This window comes from Gnatocerus cornutus, chromosome 6 (genome assembly GCF_029298725.1).
Source record: "Gnatocerus cornutus isolate USDA-ARS CGAHR chromosome 6, icGnaCorn1.1, whole genome shotgun sequence".
In the NCBI taxonomy this organism is placed as follows: domain Eukaryota; kingdom Metazoa; phylum Arthropoda; class Insecta; order Coleoptera; family Tenebrionidae; genus Gnatocerus; species Gnatocerus cornutus.
This window is the reverse complement of record NC_142238.1, coordinates 1,310,319-1,327,955: the sequence shown is the minus strand read 5'-3', so window position 1 is coordinate 1,327,955 and position 17,637 is coordinate 1,310,319.

The following is a 17,637-nucleotide window of genomic DNA, read 5'->3' as shown; positions in this document are numbered from 1 at the left end:
CTCTTCTTTGCGAATTCAAGCCAGAAAACAACGAAAATCGGCGAGAAATCGTCGTTTTGCATCGAAAAATGCGGTTTTCTGTAAGAATTTTGATGATTTCGTGCAGAATTTTGCTGTTTTCTTGCAATTCAGCAGTTGAATCTTTGTAAAAAGTCATGATTTTGTAGATTTCGTGCTCTTCTTTGCGAATTCAAGCCAGAAAACAACGAAAATCGGCAAGAAATCGTCGTTTTGTATCGAAATATGCGGTTTTCTGTAAGAATTTTGATGATTTCGTGCAGAATTCTGCTGTTTTCTTGCAATTCAGCCGTTGACTCTTGGTAAAAAGTCATGATTTTGTAGATTCCGTGCTCCTCTTTGCGAATTCAAGATAGAAAACAACGAAAATCAGCGAGAAATCGTCGTTTTGCATCGAAATTTGCGGTTTTCTCTAAGAATTTTGATGATTTCGTGCAGAATTCTGCTGTTTTCTTGCAATTCAGCCGTTGAATCTTGGTAAAATTTGATGATTTTGTAGATTTCGTGCTCTTCTTTGCGAATTCAAGCCAGAAAACAACGAAAATCGGCGAGAAATCGTCGTTTTGCATCGAAATATGCGGTTTTCTCTAAGAATTTTGACGATTTCGTGCAGAATTCTGCTGTTTACTTGCAATTCAGCCGTTGAATCTTGGTAAAAAGTCATGATTTTGTAGATTTCGTGCTCTTCTTTGCGAATTCAAGATAGAAAACAACGAAAATCAGCGAGAAATCGTCGTTTTGCATCGAAATATGCGGTTTTCTGTAAGAATTTTGATGATTTCGTGCAGAATTCTGCTGTTTTCTTGCAATTCAGCCGTTGAATCTTGGTAAAAAGTCATGATTTTGTAGATTTCGTGCTCTTCTTTGCGAATTCAAGATAGAAAACAACGAAAATCAGCGAGAAATCGTCGTTTTGCATCGAAATATGCGGTTTTCTCTAAGAATTTTGATGATTTCGTGCAAAATTCTGCTGTTTTCTTACAATTCAGCAGTTGAATCTTGGTAAAAAGTCATGATTTTGTAGATTTCGTGCTCTTCTTTGCGAATTCAAGCCAGAAAACAACGAAAATAGGCTAGAAATAATCGTTTTGCATCGAAATATGCGGTTTTCTGTAAGAATTTTGATGATTTCGTGCAGAATTCTGCTGTTTTCTTGCAATTCAGCCGTTGAATCTTCGTAAAAAGTTATGATTTTGTAGATTTCGTGCTCTATTTTGCGAATTCAAGCCAGAAAACCACGAAAATCGGCGAGAAATCGTCGTTTTGCATCGAAATATGCGGTTTTCTCTAAGAATTTTGATGATTTCGTGCAGAATTCTGCTGTTTTCTTGCAATTCAGCCGTTGAATCTTGGTAAAAATCATGATTTTGTAGATTCCGTGCTCTTCTTTGCGAATTCAAGCCAGAAAACAACGAAAATCGGCGTGAAATCGTTGTTTTGCATCGAAATATTCAGTTTTCTCTAAGAATTTTGATGATTTCGTGCAGAATTCTGCTGTTTTCTTGCAATTCAGCCGTTGAATCTTGGTAAAAAGTGATGATTTTGTAGATTTCGTGCTCTTCTTTGCGAATTCAAGCCAGAAAACTACGAAAATCGGCGAGAAATCGTTGTTTTGCATCGAAATATGCGGTTTTCTCTAAGAATTTTGATGATTTCGTGCAGAATTCTGCTGTTTTCTTGCAATTCAGCCGTTGAATCTTGGTAAAAAGTCATGATTTTGTAGATTTCGTGCTCTTCTTTGCGAATTCAAGCCAGAAAACAACGAAAATCGGCGAGAAATCGTCGTTTTGCATCGAAAAATGCGGTTTTCTGTAAGAATTTTGATGATTTCGTGCAGAATTTTGCTGTTTTCTTGCAATTCAGCCGTTGAATCTTTGTAAAAAGTCATGATTTTGTAGATTTCGTGCTCTTCTTTGCGAATTCAAGCCAGAAAACAACGAAAATCGGCAAGAAATCGTCGTTTTGAATCGAAATATGCGGTTTTCTGTAAGAATTTTGATGATTTCGTGCAGAATTCTGCTGTTTTCTTGCAATTCAGCCGTTGACTCTTGGTAAAAAGTCATGATTTTGTAGATTCCGTGCTCCTCTTTGCGAATTCAAGATAGAAAACAACGAAAATCAGCGAGAAATCGTCGTTTTGCATCGAAATTTGCGGTTTTCTCTAAGAATTTTGATGATTTCGTGCAGAATTCTGCTGTTTTCTTGCAATTCAGCCGTTGAATCTTGGTAAAATTTGATGATTTTGTAGATTTCGTGCTCTTCTTTGCGAATTCAAGCCAGAAAACAACGAAAATCGGCGAGAAATCGTCGTTTTGCATCGAAATATGCGGTTTTCTCTAAGAATTTTGACGATTTCGTGCAGAATTCTGCTGTTTACTTGCAATTCAGCCGTTGAATCTTGGTAAAAAGTCATGATTTTGTAGATTTCGTGCTCTTCTTTGCGAATTCAAGATAGAAAACAACGAAAATCAGCGAGAAATCGTCGTTTTGCATCGAAATATGCGGTTTTCTGTAAGAATTTTGATGATTTCGTGCAGAATTCTGCTGTTTTCTTGCAATTCAGCCGTTGAATCTTGGTAAAAAGTTATGATTTTGTAGATTTCGTGCTTTTCTTTGCAAATTCAAGCCAGAAAACAACGAAAATCGGCGAGAAATCGTCGTTTTGCATCGAAATATGCGGTTTTCTGTAAGAATTTTGATGATTTCGTGCAGAATTCTGCTGTTTTCTTGCAATTCAGCCGTTGAATCTAGGTAAAAAGTCATGATTTTATAGATTTCGTGCTCTTCTTGGCGAATTCAAGATAGAAAACAACGAAAATCGGCGAGAAATCGTTGTTTTGCATCAAAATATGCGGTTTTCTGTAAGAATTTTGATGATTTCGTGCAGAATTCTGCTGTTTTCTTGCAATTCAGCCGTTGAATCTAGGTAAAAAGTCATGATTTGGAGATTTTGTGCTCTTCTTGGCGAATTCAAGATAGAAAACAACGAAAATCGGCGAGAAATTGTTGTTTTGCATCGAAATATGCAGTTTTCTCTAAGAATTTTGATGATTTCGTGCAGAATTCTGCTGTTTTCTTGCAATTCAGCCGTTGAATCTAGGTAAAAAGTCATGATTCTGTAGATTTCGTGCTCTTCTTTGCGAAGTCAAGCCAGAAAACAACGAAAATCGGCGAGAAATCGTCGTTTTGCATCGAAATATGCGGTTTTCTGTAAGAATTTTGATGATTTCGTGCAGAATTCTGCTGTTTTCTTGCAATTCAGCCGTTGAATCTAGGTAAAAAGTCATGATTTTGTAGATTTCGTGCTCTTCTTGGCGAATTCAAGATAGAAAACAACGAAAATCGGCGAGAAATCGTTGTTTTGCATCGAAATATGCAGTTTTCTCTAAGAATTTTGATGATTTCGTGCAGAATTCTGCTGTTTTCTTGCAATTCAGCCGTTGAATCTTGGTAAAAAGTGATGATTTTGTAGATTTCGTGCTCTTCTTTGCGAATTCAAGCCAGAAAACTACGAAAATCGGCGAGAAATCGTTGTTTTGCATCGAAATATGCGGTTTTCTCTAAGAATTTTGATGATTTCGTGCAGAATTCTGCTGTTTTCTTGCAATTCAGCCGTTGAATCTTGGTAAAAAGTCATGATTTTGTAGATTTCGTGCTCTTCTTTGCGAATTCAAGCCAGAAAACAACGAAAATCGGCGAGAAATCGTCGTTTTGCATCGAAAAATGCGGTTTTCTGTAAGAATTTTGATGATTTCGTGCAGAATTTTGCTGTTTTCTTGCAATTCAGCCGTTGAATCTTTGTAAAAAGTCATGATTTTGTAGATTTCGTGCTCTTCTTTGCGAATTCAAGATAGAAAACAACGAAAATCAGCGAGAAATCGTCGTTTTGCATCGAAATTTGCGGTTTTCTCTAAGAATTTTGATGATTTCGTGCAGAATTCTGCTGTTTTCTTGCAATTCAGCCGTTGAATCTTGGTAAAATGTGATGATTTTGTAGATTTCGTGCTCTTCTTTGCGAATTCAAGCCAGAAAACAACGAAAATCGGCGAGAAATCGTCGTTTTGCTTCGAAATATGCGGTTTTCTCTAAGAATTTTGATGATTTCGTGCAGAATTCTGCTGTTTTCTTGCAATTCAGCCGATGAATCTTGGTAAAATGTGATGATTTTGTAGATTTCGTGCTCTTCTTTGCGAATTCAAGCCAGAAAACAACGAAAATCGGCGAGAAATCGTGGTTTTGCATCGAAATATGCGGTTTTCTCTAAGAATTTTGATGATTTCGTGCAAAATTCTGCTGTTTTCTTACAATTCAGCAGTTGAATCTTGGTAAAAAGTCATGATTTTGTAGATTTCGTGCTCTTCTTTGCGAATTCAAGCCAGAAAACAACGAAAATAGGCTAGAAATAATCGTTTTGCATCGAAATATGCGGTTTTCTGTAAGAATTTTGATGATTTCGTGCAGAATTCTGCTGTTTTCTTGCAATTCAGCCGTTGAATCTTGGTAAAAAGTTATGATTTTGTAGATTTCGTGCTCTATTTTGCGAATTCAAGCCAGAAAACCACGAAAATCGGCGAGAAATCGTCGTTTTGCATCGAAATATGCGGTTTTCTCTAAGAATTTTGATGATTTCGTGCAGAATTCTGCTGTTTTCTTGCAATTCAGCCGTTGAATCTTGGTAAAAATCATGATTTTGTAGATTCCGTGCTCTTCTTTGCGAATTCAAGATAGAAAACAACAAAAATCAGCGAGAAATCGTCGTTTTGCATCGAAATATGCGGTTTTCTCTAAGAATTTTGATGATTTCGTGTAGAATTCTGCTGTTTTCTTGCAATTCAGCCGTTGAATCTTGGTAAAAAGTGATGATTTTGTAGATTTCGTGCTCTTCTTTGCGAATTCAAGCCAGAAAACAACGAAAATCGGCGAGAAATCGTCGTTTTGCATCGAAATATGCGGTTTTCTTTAAGAATTTTGATGATTTCGTGCAGATTTCTGCTGTTTTCTTGCAATTCAGCCGTTGAATCTTGGTAAAAAGTGAAGATTTTGTAGATTTCGTGCTCTTCTTTGCGAATTCAAGCCAGAAAACAACGAAAATCGGCGAGAAGTCGTCGTTTTGCATCGAAATATGCGGTTTTCTCTAAGAATTTTGACGATTTCGTGCAGAATTCTGCTGTTTTCTTGCAATTCAGCCGTTGAATCTAGGTAAAAAGTCATGATTTTGTAGATTTCGTGCTCTTCTTTGCGAATTCAAGCCAGAAAACAACGAAAATAGGCTAGAAATAATCGTTTTGCATCGAAATATGCGGTTTTCTGTAAGAATTTTGATGATTTCGTGCAGAATTCTGCTGTTTTCTTGCAATTCAGCTGTTGAATCTTGGTAAAAAGTTATGATTTTGTAGATTTCGTGCTCTTTTTTGCGAATTCAAGCCAGAAAACCACGAAAATCGGCGAGAAATCGTCGTTTTGCATCGAAATATGCGGTTTTCTCTAAGAATTTTGATGATTTCGTGCAGAATTCTGCTGTTTTCTTGCAATTCAGCCGTTGAATCTTGGTAAAAATCATGATTTTGTAGATTCCGTGCTCTTCTTTGCGAATTCAAGATAGAAAACAACGAAAATCAGCGAGAAATCGTCGTTTTGCATCGAAATATGCGGTTTTCTCTAAGAATTTTGATGATTTCGTGTAGAATTCTGCTGTTTTCTTGCAATTCAGCCGTTGAATCTTGGTAAAAAGTGATGATTTTGTAGATTTCGTGCTCTTCTTTGCGAATTCAAGCCAGAAAACAACGAAAATCGGCGAGAAATCGTCGTTTTGCATCGAAATATGCGGTTTTCTTTAAGAATTTTGATGATTTCGTGCAGAATTCTGCTGTTTTCTTGCAATTCAGCCGTTGAATCTTGGTAAAAAGTGAAGATTTTGTAGATTTCGTGCTCTTCTTTGCGAATTCAAGCCAGAAAACAACGAAAATCGGCGAGAAATCGTCGTTTTGCATCGAAATATGCGGTTTTCTGTAAGAATTTTGATGATTTCGTGCAGAATTCTGCTGTTTTCTTGCAATTCAGCCGTTGAATCTTGGTAAAAAGTCATGATTTTGTAGATTTCGTGCTCTTCTTTGCGAATTCAAGCCAGAAAACAACGAAAATAGGCTAGAAATAATCGTTTTGCATCGAAATATGCGGTTTTCTGTAAGAATTTTGATGATTTCGTGCAGAATTCTGCTGTTTTCTTGCAATTCAGCCGTTGAATCTTGGTAAAAAGTTATGATTTTGTAGATTTCGTGCTCTTTTTTGCGAATTCAAGCCAGAAAACCACGAAAATCGGCGAGAAATCGTCGTTTTGCATCGAAATATGCGGTTTTCTCTAAGAATTTTGATGATTTCGTGCAGAATTCTGCTGTTTTCTTGCAATTCAGCCGTTGAATCTTGGTAAAAGTCATGATTTTGTAGATTTCGTGCTCTTCTTTGCGAATTCAAGATAGAAAACAACGAAAATCAGCGAGAAATCGTCGTTTTGCATCGAAATATGCGGTTTTCTCTAAGTATTTTGATGATTTCGTGCAAAATTCTGCTGTTTTCTTGCAATTCAGCCGTTGAATCTTAGTAAAAAGTCATGATTTTGTAGATTTCGTGCTCTTCTTTGCAAATTCATGCCAGAAAACAACGAAAATCGGCGAGAAATCGTCGTTTTGCATCGAAATATGCGGTTTTCTGTAAGAATTTTGATGATTTCGTGCAGAATTCTGCTGTTTTCTTGCAATTCAGCCGTTGAATCTTGGTAAAAAGTCATGATTTTGTAGATTTCGTGCTCTTCTTTGCAAATTCAAGCCAGAAAACAACGAAAATCGGCGAGAAATCGTCGTTTTGCATCGAAATATGCGGTTTTCTGTAAGAATTTTGATGATTTCGTGCAGAATTCTGCTGTTTTCTTGCAATTCAGCCGTTGAATCTAGGTAAAAAGTCATGATTTTATAGATTTCGTGCTCTTCTTGGCGAATTCAAGATAGAAAACAATGAAAATCGGCGAGAAATCGTTGTTTTGCATCGAAATATGCGGTTTTCTGTAAGAATTTTGATGATTTCGTGCAGAATTCTGCTGTTTTCTTGCAATTCAGCCGTTGAATCTTGGTAAAAAGTCATGATTTTGTAGATTTCGTGCTCTTTTTTGCGAATTCAAGCCAGAAAACCACGAAAATCGGCGAGAAATCGTCGTTGTGCATCGAAATATGCGGTTTTCTCTAAGAATTTTGATGATTTCGTGCGGAATTCTGCTGTTTTCTTGCAATTCAGCCGTTGAATCTTGGTAAAAATCATGATTTTGTAGATTCCGTGCTCTTCTTTGCGAATTCAAGATAGAAAACAACGAAAATCAGCGAGAAATCGTCGTTTTGCATCGAAATATGCGGTTTTCTCTAAGAATTTTGATGATTTCGTGCAGAATTCTGCTGTTTTCTTGCAATTCAGCCGTTGAATCTTGGTAAAAAGTGATGATTTTGTAGATTTCGTGCTCTTCTTTGCGAATTCAAGCCAGAAAACAACGAAAATCGGCGAGAAATCGTCGTTTTGCATCGAAATATGCGGTTTTCTTTAAGAATTTTGATGATTTCGTGCAGAATTCTGCTGTTTTCTTGCAATTCAGCTGTTGAATCTTGGTAAAAAGTGATGATTTTGTAGATTTCGTGCTCTTCTTTGCGAATTCAAGCCAGAAAACAACGAAAATCGGCGAGAAGTCGTCGCTTTGCATCGAAATATGCGGTTTTCTCTAAGAATTTTGACGATTTCGTGCAGAATTCTGCTGTTTACTTGCAATTCAGCCGTTGAATCTTGGTAAAAGTCATGATTTTGTAGATTTCGTGCTCTTCTTTGCGAATTCAAGATAGAAAACAACGAAAATCAGCGAGAAATCGTCGTTTTGCATCGAAATATGCGGTTTTCTCTAAGAATTTTGATGATTTCGTGCAGAATTCTGCTGTTTTCTTGCAATTCAGCCGTTGAATCTTGGTAAAAAGTCATGATTTTGTAGATTTCGTGCTCTTCTTTGCAAATTCAAGCCAGAAAACAACGAAAATCGGCGAGAAATCGTCGTTTTGCATCGAAATATGCGGTTTTCTGTAAGAATTTTGATGATTTCGTGCAGAATTCTGCTGTTTTCTTGCAATTTAGCCGTTGAATCTAGGTAAAAAGTCATGATTTTATAGATTTCGTGCTCTTCTTGGCGAATTCAAGATAGAAAACAACGAAAATCAGCGAGAAATCGTCGTTTTGCATCGAAATATGCGGTTTTCTCTAAGAATTTTGATGATTTCGTGCAGAATTCTGCTGTTTTCTTGCAATTCAGCCGTTGAATCTTGGTAAAAAGTCATGATTTTGTAGATTTTGTGCATTTTTTGCGAATTCAAGCCAGAGAACCACGAAAATCGGCGAGAAATCGTCGTTTTGCATCGAAATATGCGGTTTTCTCTAAGAATTTTGATGATTTCGTGCAGAATTCTGCTGTTTTCTTGCAATTCAGCCGTTGAATCTTGGTAAAAATCATGATTTTGTAGATTCCGTGCTCTTCTTTGCGAATTCAAGATAGAAAACAACGAAAATCAGCGAGAAATCGTCGTTTTGCATCGAAATATGCGGTTTTCTCTAAGAATTTTGATGATTTCGTGCAGAATTCTGCTGTTTTCTTGCAATTCAGCCGTTGAATCTTGGTAAAAAGTCATGATTTTATAGATTTCGTGCTCTTCTTGGCGAATTCAAGATAGAAAACAACGAAAATCGGCGAGAAATCGTCGTTTTGCATCGAAATATGCGGTTTTCTGTAAGAATTTTGATGATTTCGTGCAGAATTCTGCTGTTTTCTTGCAATTCAGCCGTTGAATCTTGGTAAAAAGTCATGATTTTGTAGATTTCGTGCTCTTCTTTGCGAATTCAAGCCAGAAAACAACGAAAATCGGCGAGAAATCGTCGTTTTGCATCGAAATATGCGGTTTTCTGTAAGAATTTTGATGATTTCGTGCAGAATTCTGCTGTTTTCTTGCAATTCAGCCGTAGAATCTTGGTAAAAAGTGACGATTTTGTAGATTCCGTGCTTTTCTTTGCGAATACAAGATAGAAAACAACGAAAATCCGCGAGAAATCGTCGTTTTGCATCGAAATATGCGGTTTTCTCTAAGAATTTTGATGATTTCGTGCAGAATTCTGCTGTTTTCTTGCAATTCAGCCGTTGAATCTTGGTAAAAAGTAATGATTTTGGAGATTTCGTGCTCTTCTTTGCGAATTCAAGCCAGAAAACAACGAAAATCGGCGAGAAATCGTCGTTTTGCATCGAAATATGCGGTTTTCTCTAAGAATTTTGACGATTTCGTGCAGAATTCTGCTGTTTTCTTGCAATTCAGCCGTTGAATCTTGGTTAAAAGTCATGATTTTTTAGATTTTGTGCTCTTCTTTGCGAATTTAAGATAGAAAACAACGAAAATCAGCGAGAAATCGTCGTTTTGCATCGAAATATGCGGTTTTCTCTAAGAATTTTGATGATTTCGTGCAGAATTCTGCTGTTTTCTTTCAATTCAGCCGTTGAATCTTGGTAAAAAGTCATGATTTTGTAGATTTCGTGCTCTTCTTTGCGAATTCAAGATAGAAAACAACGAAAATCAGCGAGAAAACGTCGTTTTGCATCGAAATATGCGGTTTTCTGTAAGAATTTTGATGATTTCGTGCAGAATTCTGCTGTTTTCTTGCAATTCAGCCGTTGAATCTTGGTAAAAAGTCATGTTTTTGTAGATTTCGTGCTCTTCTTTGCGAATTCAAGCCAGAAAACAACGAAAATCGGCGAGAAATCGTCGTTTTGCATCGAAATATGCGGTTTTCTGTAAGAATTTTGATGATTTCGTGCAGAATTCTGCTGTTTTCTTGCAATTCAGCTGTTGAATCTAGGTAAAAAGTCATGATTTTGTAGATTTCGTGCTCTTCTTGGCGAATTCAAGATAGAAAACAACGAAAATCGGCGAGAAATCGTTGTTTTGCATCGAAATATGCGGTTTTCTGTAAGAATTTTGATGATTTCGTGCAGAGTTCTGCTGTTTTCTTGCAATTCAGCCGTTGAATCTATGTAAAAAGTCTTGATTTTGTATATTTCGTGCTCTTCTTGGCGAATTCGAGATAGAAAACAACGAAAATCGGCGAGAAATCGTTGTTTTGCATCGAAATATGCAGTTTTCTCTAAGAATTTTGATGATTTCGTGCAGAATTCTGCTGTTTTCTTGCAATTCAGCCGTTGAATCTTGGTAAAAAGTCATGATTTTGTAGATTTCGTGCTCTTCTTTGCGAATTCAAGCCAGAAAACAACGAAAATCGGCGAGAAATCGTCGTTTTGCATCGAAATATGCGGTTTTCTGTAAGAATTTTGATGATTTCGTGCAGAATTCTGCTGTTTTCTTGCAATTCAGCCGTAGAATCTTGGTAAAAAGTGATGATTTTGTAGATTCCGTGCTTTTCTTTGCGAATACAAGATAGAAAACAACGAAAATCCGCGAGAAATCGTCGTTTTGCATCGAAATATGCGGTTTTCTCTAAGAATTTTGATGATTTCGTGCAGAATTCTGCTGTTTTCTTGCAATTCAGCCGTTGAATCTTGGTAAAAAGTAATGATTTTGGAGATTTCGTGCTCTTCTTTGCGAATTCAAGCTAGAAAACAACGAAAATCGGCGAGAAATCGTCGTTTTGCATCGAAATATGCGGTTTTCTCTAAGAATTTTGACGATTTCGTGCAGAATTCTGCTGTTTTCTTGCAATTCAGCCGTTGAATCTTGGTTAAAAGTCATGATTTTGTAGATTTTGTGCTCTTCTTTGCGAATTAAAGATAGAAAACAACGAAAATCAGCGAGAAATCGTCGTTTTGCATCGAAATATGCGGTTTTCTCTAAGAATTTTGATGATTTCGTGCAGAATTCTGCTGTTTTCTTTCAATTCAGCCGTTGAATCTTGGTAAAAAGTCATGATTTTGTAGATTTCGTGCTCTTCTTTGCGAATTCAAGATAGAAAACAACGAAAATCAGCGAGAAAACGTCGTTTTGCATCGAAATATGCGGTTTTCTCTAAGAATTTTGATGATTTCGTGCAGATTTCTGCTGTTTTCTTGCAATTCAGCCGTTGAATTATGGTCAAAAGTCATGATTTTGTAGATTTCGTGCTCTTCTTTCCAAATTCAAGCCAGAAAACAACGAAAATCGGCGAGAAATCGTCGTTTTGCATCGAAATATGCGGTTTTCTGTAAGAATTTTGATGATTTCGTGCAGAATTCTGCTGTTTTCTTGCAATTCAGCCGTTGAATCTTGGTAAAAAGTCATGATTTTGTAGATTTCGTGCTCTTCTTTGCGAATTCAAGCCAGAAAACAACGAAAATCGGCGAGAAATCGTCGTTTTGCATCGAAATATGCGGTTTTCTGTAAGAATTTTGATGATTTCGTGCAGAATTCTGCTGTTTTCTTGCAATTCAGCCGTTGAATCTAGGTAAAAAGTCATGATTTTGTAGATTTCGTGCTCTTCTTGGCGAATTCAAGATAGAAAACAACGAAAATCGGCGAGAAATCGTTGTTTTGCATCGAAATATGCAGTTTTCTCTAAGAATTTTGATGATTTCGTGCAGAATTCTGCTGTTTTCTTGCAATTCAGCCGTTGAATCTTGGTAAAAAGTGATGATTTTGTAGATTTCGTGCTCTTCTTTGCGAATTCAAGCCAGAAAACTACGAAAATCGGCGAGAAATCGTTGTTTTGCATCGAAATATGCGGTTTTCTCTAAGAATTTTGATGATTTCGTGCAGAATTCTGCTGTTTTCTTGCAATTCAGCCGTTGACTCTTGGTAAAAAGTCATGATTTTGTAGATTCCGTGCTCCTCTTTGCAAATTTAAGATAGAAAACAACGAAAATCAGCGAGAAATCGTCGTTTTGCATCGAAATTTGCGGTTTTCTCTAAGAATTTTGATGATTTCGTGCAGAATTCTGCTGTTTTCTTGCAATTCAGCCGTTGAATCTTGGTAAAATGTGATGATTTTGTAGATTTCGTGCTCTTCTTTGCAAATTCATGCTAGAAAACAACGAAAATCGGCGAGAAATTGTCGTTTTGCATCGAAATATGCGGTTTTCTGTAAGAATTTTGATGATTTCGTGCAGAATTCTGCTGTTTTCTTGCAATTCAGCCGTTGAATTATGGTAAAAAGTCATGATTTTGTAGATTTCGTGCTCTTCTTGGCGAATTCAAGATAGAAAACAACGAAAATCGGCAAGAAATCGTTGTTTTGCATCAAAATATGCAGTTTTCTCTAAGAATTTTGATGATTTCGTGCAGAATTCTGCTGTTTTCATGCAATTCAGCCGTTGAATCTTGGTAAAAAGTGATGATTTTGTAGATTTCGTGCTTTTCTTTGCGAATTCAAGCCAGAAAACAACGAAAATCGGCGAGAAATCGTCGTTTTGCTTCGAAATATGCGGTTTTCTGTAAGAATTTTGATGATTTCGTGCAGAATTCTGCTGTTTTCTTGCAATTCAGCCGTAGAATCTTGGTAAAAAGTGATGATTTTGTAGATTCCGTGCTTTTCTTTGCGAACACAAGATAGAAAACAACGAAAATCCGCGAGAAATCGTCGTTTTGCATCGAAATATGCGGTTTTCTCTAAGAATTTTGATGATTTCGTGCAGAATTCTGCTGTTTTCTTTCAATTCAGCCGTTGAATCTTGGTAAAAAGTCATGATTTTGTAGATTTCGTGCTCTTCTTTGCAAATTCATGCTAGAAAACAACGAAAATCGGCGAGAAATCGTCGTTTTGCATCGAAATATGCGGTTTTCTGTAAGAATTTTGATGATTTCGTGCAGAATTCTGCTGTTTTCTTGCAATTCAGCTGTTGAATCTAGACAAAAAGTCATGATTTTGTAGATTTCGTGCTCTTCTTGGCGAATTCAAGATAGAAAACAACGAAAATCGGCGAGAAATCGTTGTTTTGCATCGAAATATGCGGTTTTCTGTAAGAATTTTGATGATTTCGTGCAGAGTTCTGCTGTTTTCTTGCAATTCAGCCGTTGAATCTATGTAAAAAGTCATGATTTTGTATATTTCGTGCTCTTCTTGGCGAATTCGAGATAGAAAACAACGAAAATCGGCGAGAAATCGTTGTTTTGCATCGAAATATGCAGTTTTCTCTAAGAATTTTGATGATTTCGTGCAGAATTCTGCTGTTTTCTTGCAATTCAGCCGTTGAATCTTGGTAAAAAGTCATGATTTTGTAGATTTCGTGCTCTTCTTTGCGAATTCAAGCCAGAAAACAACGAAAATCGGCGAGAAATCGTCGTTTTGCATCGAAATATGCGGTTTTCTGTAAGAATTTTGATGATTTCGTGCAGAATTCTGCTGTTTTCTTGCAATTCAGCCGTAGAATCTTGGTAAAAAGTGACGATTTTGTAGATTCCGTGCTTTTCTTTGCGAATACAAGATAGAAAACAACGAAAATCCGCGAGAAATCGTCGTTTTGCATCGAAATATGCGGTTTTCTCTAAGAATTTTGATGATTTCGTGCAGAATTCTGCTGTTTTCTTGCAATTCAGCCGTTGAATCTTGGTAAAAAGTAATGATTTTGGAGATTTCGTGCTCTTCTTTGCGAATTCAAGCCAGAAAACAACGAAAATCGGCGAGAAATCGTCGTTTTGCATCGAAATATGCGGTTTTCTCTAAGAATTTTGATGATTTCGTGCAGATTTCTGCTGTTTTCTTTCAATTCAGCCGTTGAATCTTGGTAAAAAGTCATGATTTTGTAGATTTCGTGCTCTTCTTTGCGAATTTAAGATAGAAAACAACGAAAATCAGCGAGAAATCGTCGTTTTGCATCGAAATATGCGGTTTTCTCTAAGAATTTTGATGATTTCGTGCAGAATTCTGCTGTTTTCTTTCAATTCAGCCGTTGAATCTTGGTAAAAAGTCATGATTTTGTAGATTTCGTGCTCTTCTTTGCGAATTCAAGATAGAAAACAACGAAAATCAGCGAGAAAACGTCGTTTTGCATCGAAATATGCGGTTTTCTGTAAGAATTTTGATGATTTCGTGCAGAATTCTGCTGTTTTCTTGCAATTCAGCCGTTGAATCTTGGTAAAAAGTCATGTTTTTGTAGATTTCGTGCTCTTCTTTGCGAATTCAAGCCAGAAAACAACGAAAATCGGCGAGAAATCGTCGTTTTGCATCGAAATATGCGGTTTTCTGTAAGAATTTTGATGATTTCGTGCAGAATTCTGCTGTTTTCTTGCAATTCAGCTGTTGAATCTAGGTAAAAAGTCATGATTTTGTAGATTCCGTGCTCTTCTTGGCGAATTTAAGATAGAAAACAACGAAAATCGGCGAGAAATCGTTGTTTTGCATCGAAATATGCGGTTTTCTGTAAGAATTTTGATGATTTCGTGCAGAGTTCTGTTGTTTTCTTGCAATTCAGCCGTTGAATCTATGTAAAAAGTCTTGATTTTGTATATTTCGTGCTCTTCTTGGCGAATTCGAGATAGAAAACCACGAAAATCGGCGAGAAATCGTTGTTTTGCATCGAAATATGCAGTTTTCTCTAAGAATTTTGATGATTTCGTGCAGAATTCTGCTGTTTTCTTGCAATTCAGCCGTTGAATCTTGGTAAAAAGTCATGATTTTGTAGATTTCGTGCTCTTCTTTGCGAATTCAAGCCAGAAAACAACGAAAATCGGCGAGAAATCGTCGTTTTGCATCGAAATATGCGGTTTTCTGTAAGAATTTTGATGATTTCGTGCAAAATTCTGCTGTTTTCTTACAATTCAGCAGTTGAATCTTGGTAAAAGTCATGATTTTGTAGATTTCGTGCTCTTCTTTGCAAATTCATGCCAGAAAACAACGAAAATCGCCGAGAAATCGTCGTTTTGCATCGAAATATGCGGTTCTCTGTAAGAATTTTGATAATTTCGTGCAAAATTCTGCTGTTTTCTTGCAATTCAGCCGTTGAATCTTGGTAAAAAGTCATGATTTTGTAGATTTCGTGCTCTTCTTTGCAAATTCAAGCCAGAAAACAACGAAAATCGGCGAGAAATCGTCGTTTTGCATCGAAATATGCGGTTTTCTGTAAGAATTTCGATGATTTCGTGCAGAATTCTGCTGTTTTCTTGCAATTCAGCCGTTGAATCTAGGTAAAAAGTCATGATTTTGTAGATTTTGTGCTCTTCTTGGCGAATTCAAGATAGAAAACAACGAAAATCGGCGAGAAATTGTTGTTTTGCATCGAAATATGCAGTTTTCTCTAAGAATTTTGATGATTTCGTGCAGAATTCTGCTGTTTTCTTGCAATTCAGCCGTTGAATCTAGGTAAAAAGTCATGATTTTGTAGATTTCGTGCTCTTCTTTGCGAATTCAAGCCAGAAAACAACGAAAATCGGCGTGAAATCGTTGTTTTGCATCGAAATATTCAGTTTTCTCTAAGAATTTTGATGATTTCGTGCAGAATTCTGCTGTTTTCTTGCAATTCAGCCGTTGAATCTTGGTAAAAAGTGATGATTTTGTAGATTTCGTGCTCTTCTTTGCGAATTCAAGCCAGAAAACTACGAAAATCGGCGAGAAATCGTTGTTTTGCATCGAAATATGCGGTTTTCTCTAAGAATTTTGATGATTTCGTGCAGAATTCTGCTGTTTTCTTGCAATTCAGCCGTTGAATCTTGGTAAAAAGTCATGATTTTGTAGATTTCGTGCTCTTCTTTGCGAATTCAAGCCAGAAAACAACGAAAATCGGCGAGAAATCGTCGTTTTGCATCGAAAAATGCGGTTTTCTGTAAGAATTTTGATGATTTCGTGCAGAATTTTGCTGTTTTCTTGCAATTCAGCCGTTGAATCTTTGTAAAAAGTCATGATTTTGTAGATTTCGTGCTCTTCTTTGCGAATTCAAGCCAGAAAACAACGAAAATCGGCAAGAAATCGTCGTTTTGAATCGAAATATGCGGTTTTCTGTAAGAATTTTGATGATTTCGTGCAGAATTCTGCTGTTTTCTTGCAATTCAGCCGTTGACTCTTGGTAAAAAGTCATGATTTTGTAGATTCCGTGCTCCTCTTTGCGAATTCAAGATAGAAAACAACGAAAATCAGCGAGAAATCGTCGTTTTGCATCGAAATTTGCGGTTTTCTCTAAGAATTTTGATGATTTCGTGCAGAATTCTGCTGTTTTCTTGCAATTCAGCCGTTGACTCTTGGTAAAAAGTCATGATTTTGTAGATTTCGTGCTCTTCTTTGCGAATTCAAGATAGAAAACAACGAAAATCAGCGAGAAATCGTCGTTTTGCATCGAAATATGCGGTTTTCTGTAAGAATTTTGATGATTTCGTGCAGAATTCTGCTGTTTTCTTGCAATTCAGCCGTTGAATCTTGGTAAAAAGTTATGATTTTGTAGATTTCGTGCTTTTCTTTGCAAATTCAAGCCAGAAAACAACGAAAATCGGCGAGAAATCGTCGTTTTGCATCGAAATATGCGGTTTTCTGTAAGAATTTTGATGATTTCGTGCAGAATTCTGCTGTTTTCTTGCAATTCAGCCGTTGAATCTAGGTAAAAAGTCATGATTTTATAGATTTCGTGCTCTTCTTGGCGAATTCAAGATAGAAAACAACGAAAATCGGCGAGAAATCGTTGTTTTGCATCAAAATATGCGGTTTTCTGTAAGAATTTTGATGATTTCGTGCAGAATTCTGCTGTTTTCTTGCAATTCAGCCGTTGAATCTAGGTAAAAAGTCATGATTTGGAGATTTTGTGCTCTTCTTGGCGAATTCAAGATAGAAAACAACGAAAATCGGCGAGAAATTGTTGTTTTGCATCGAAATATGCAGTTTTCTCTAAGAATTTTGATGATTTCGTGCAGAATTCTGCTGTTTTCTTGCAATTCAGCCGTTGAATCTAGGTAAAAAGTCATGATTCTGTAGATTTCGTGCTCTTCTTTGCGAAGTCAAGCCAGAAAACAACGAAAATCGGCGAGAAATCGTCGTTTTGCATCGAAATATGCGGTTTTCTGTAAGAATTTTGATGATTTCGTGCAGAATTCTGCTGTTTTCTTGCAATTCAGCCGTTGAATCTAGGTAAAAAGTCATGATTTTGTAGATTTCGTGCTCTTCTTGGCGAATTCAAGATAGAAAACAACGAAAATCGGCGAGAAATCGTTGTTTTGCATCGAAATATGCAGTTTTCTCTAAGAATTTTGATGATTTCGTGCAGAATTCTGCTGTTTTCTTGCAATTCAGCCGTTGAATCTTGGTAAAAAGTGATGATTTTGTAGATTTCGTGCTCTTCTTTGCGAATTCAAGCCAGAAAACTACGAAAATCGGCGAAAAATCGTTGTTTTGCATCGAAATATGCGGTTTTCTCTAAGAATTTTGATGATTTCGTGCAGAATTCTGCTGTTTTCTTGCAATTCAGCCGTTGAATCTTGGTAAAAAGTCATGATTTTGTAGATTTCGTGCTCTTCTTTGCGAATTCAAGCCAGAAAACAACGAAAATCGGCGAGAAATCGTCGTTTTGCATCGAAAAATGCGGTTTTCTGTAAGAATTTTGATGATTTCGTGCAGAATTTTGCTGTTTTCTTGCAATTCAGCCGTTGAATCTTTGTA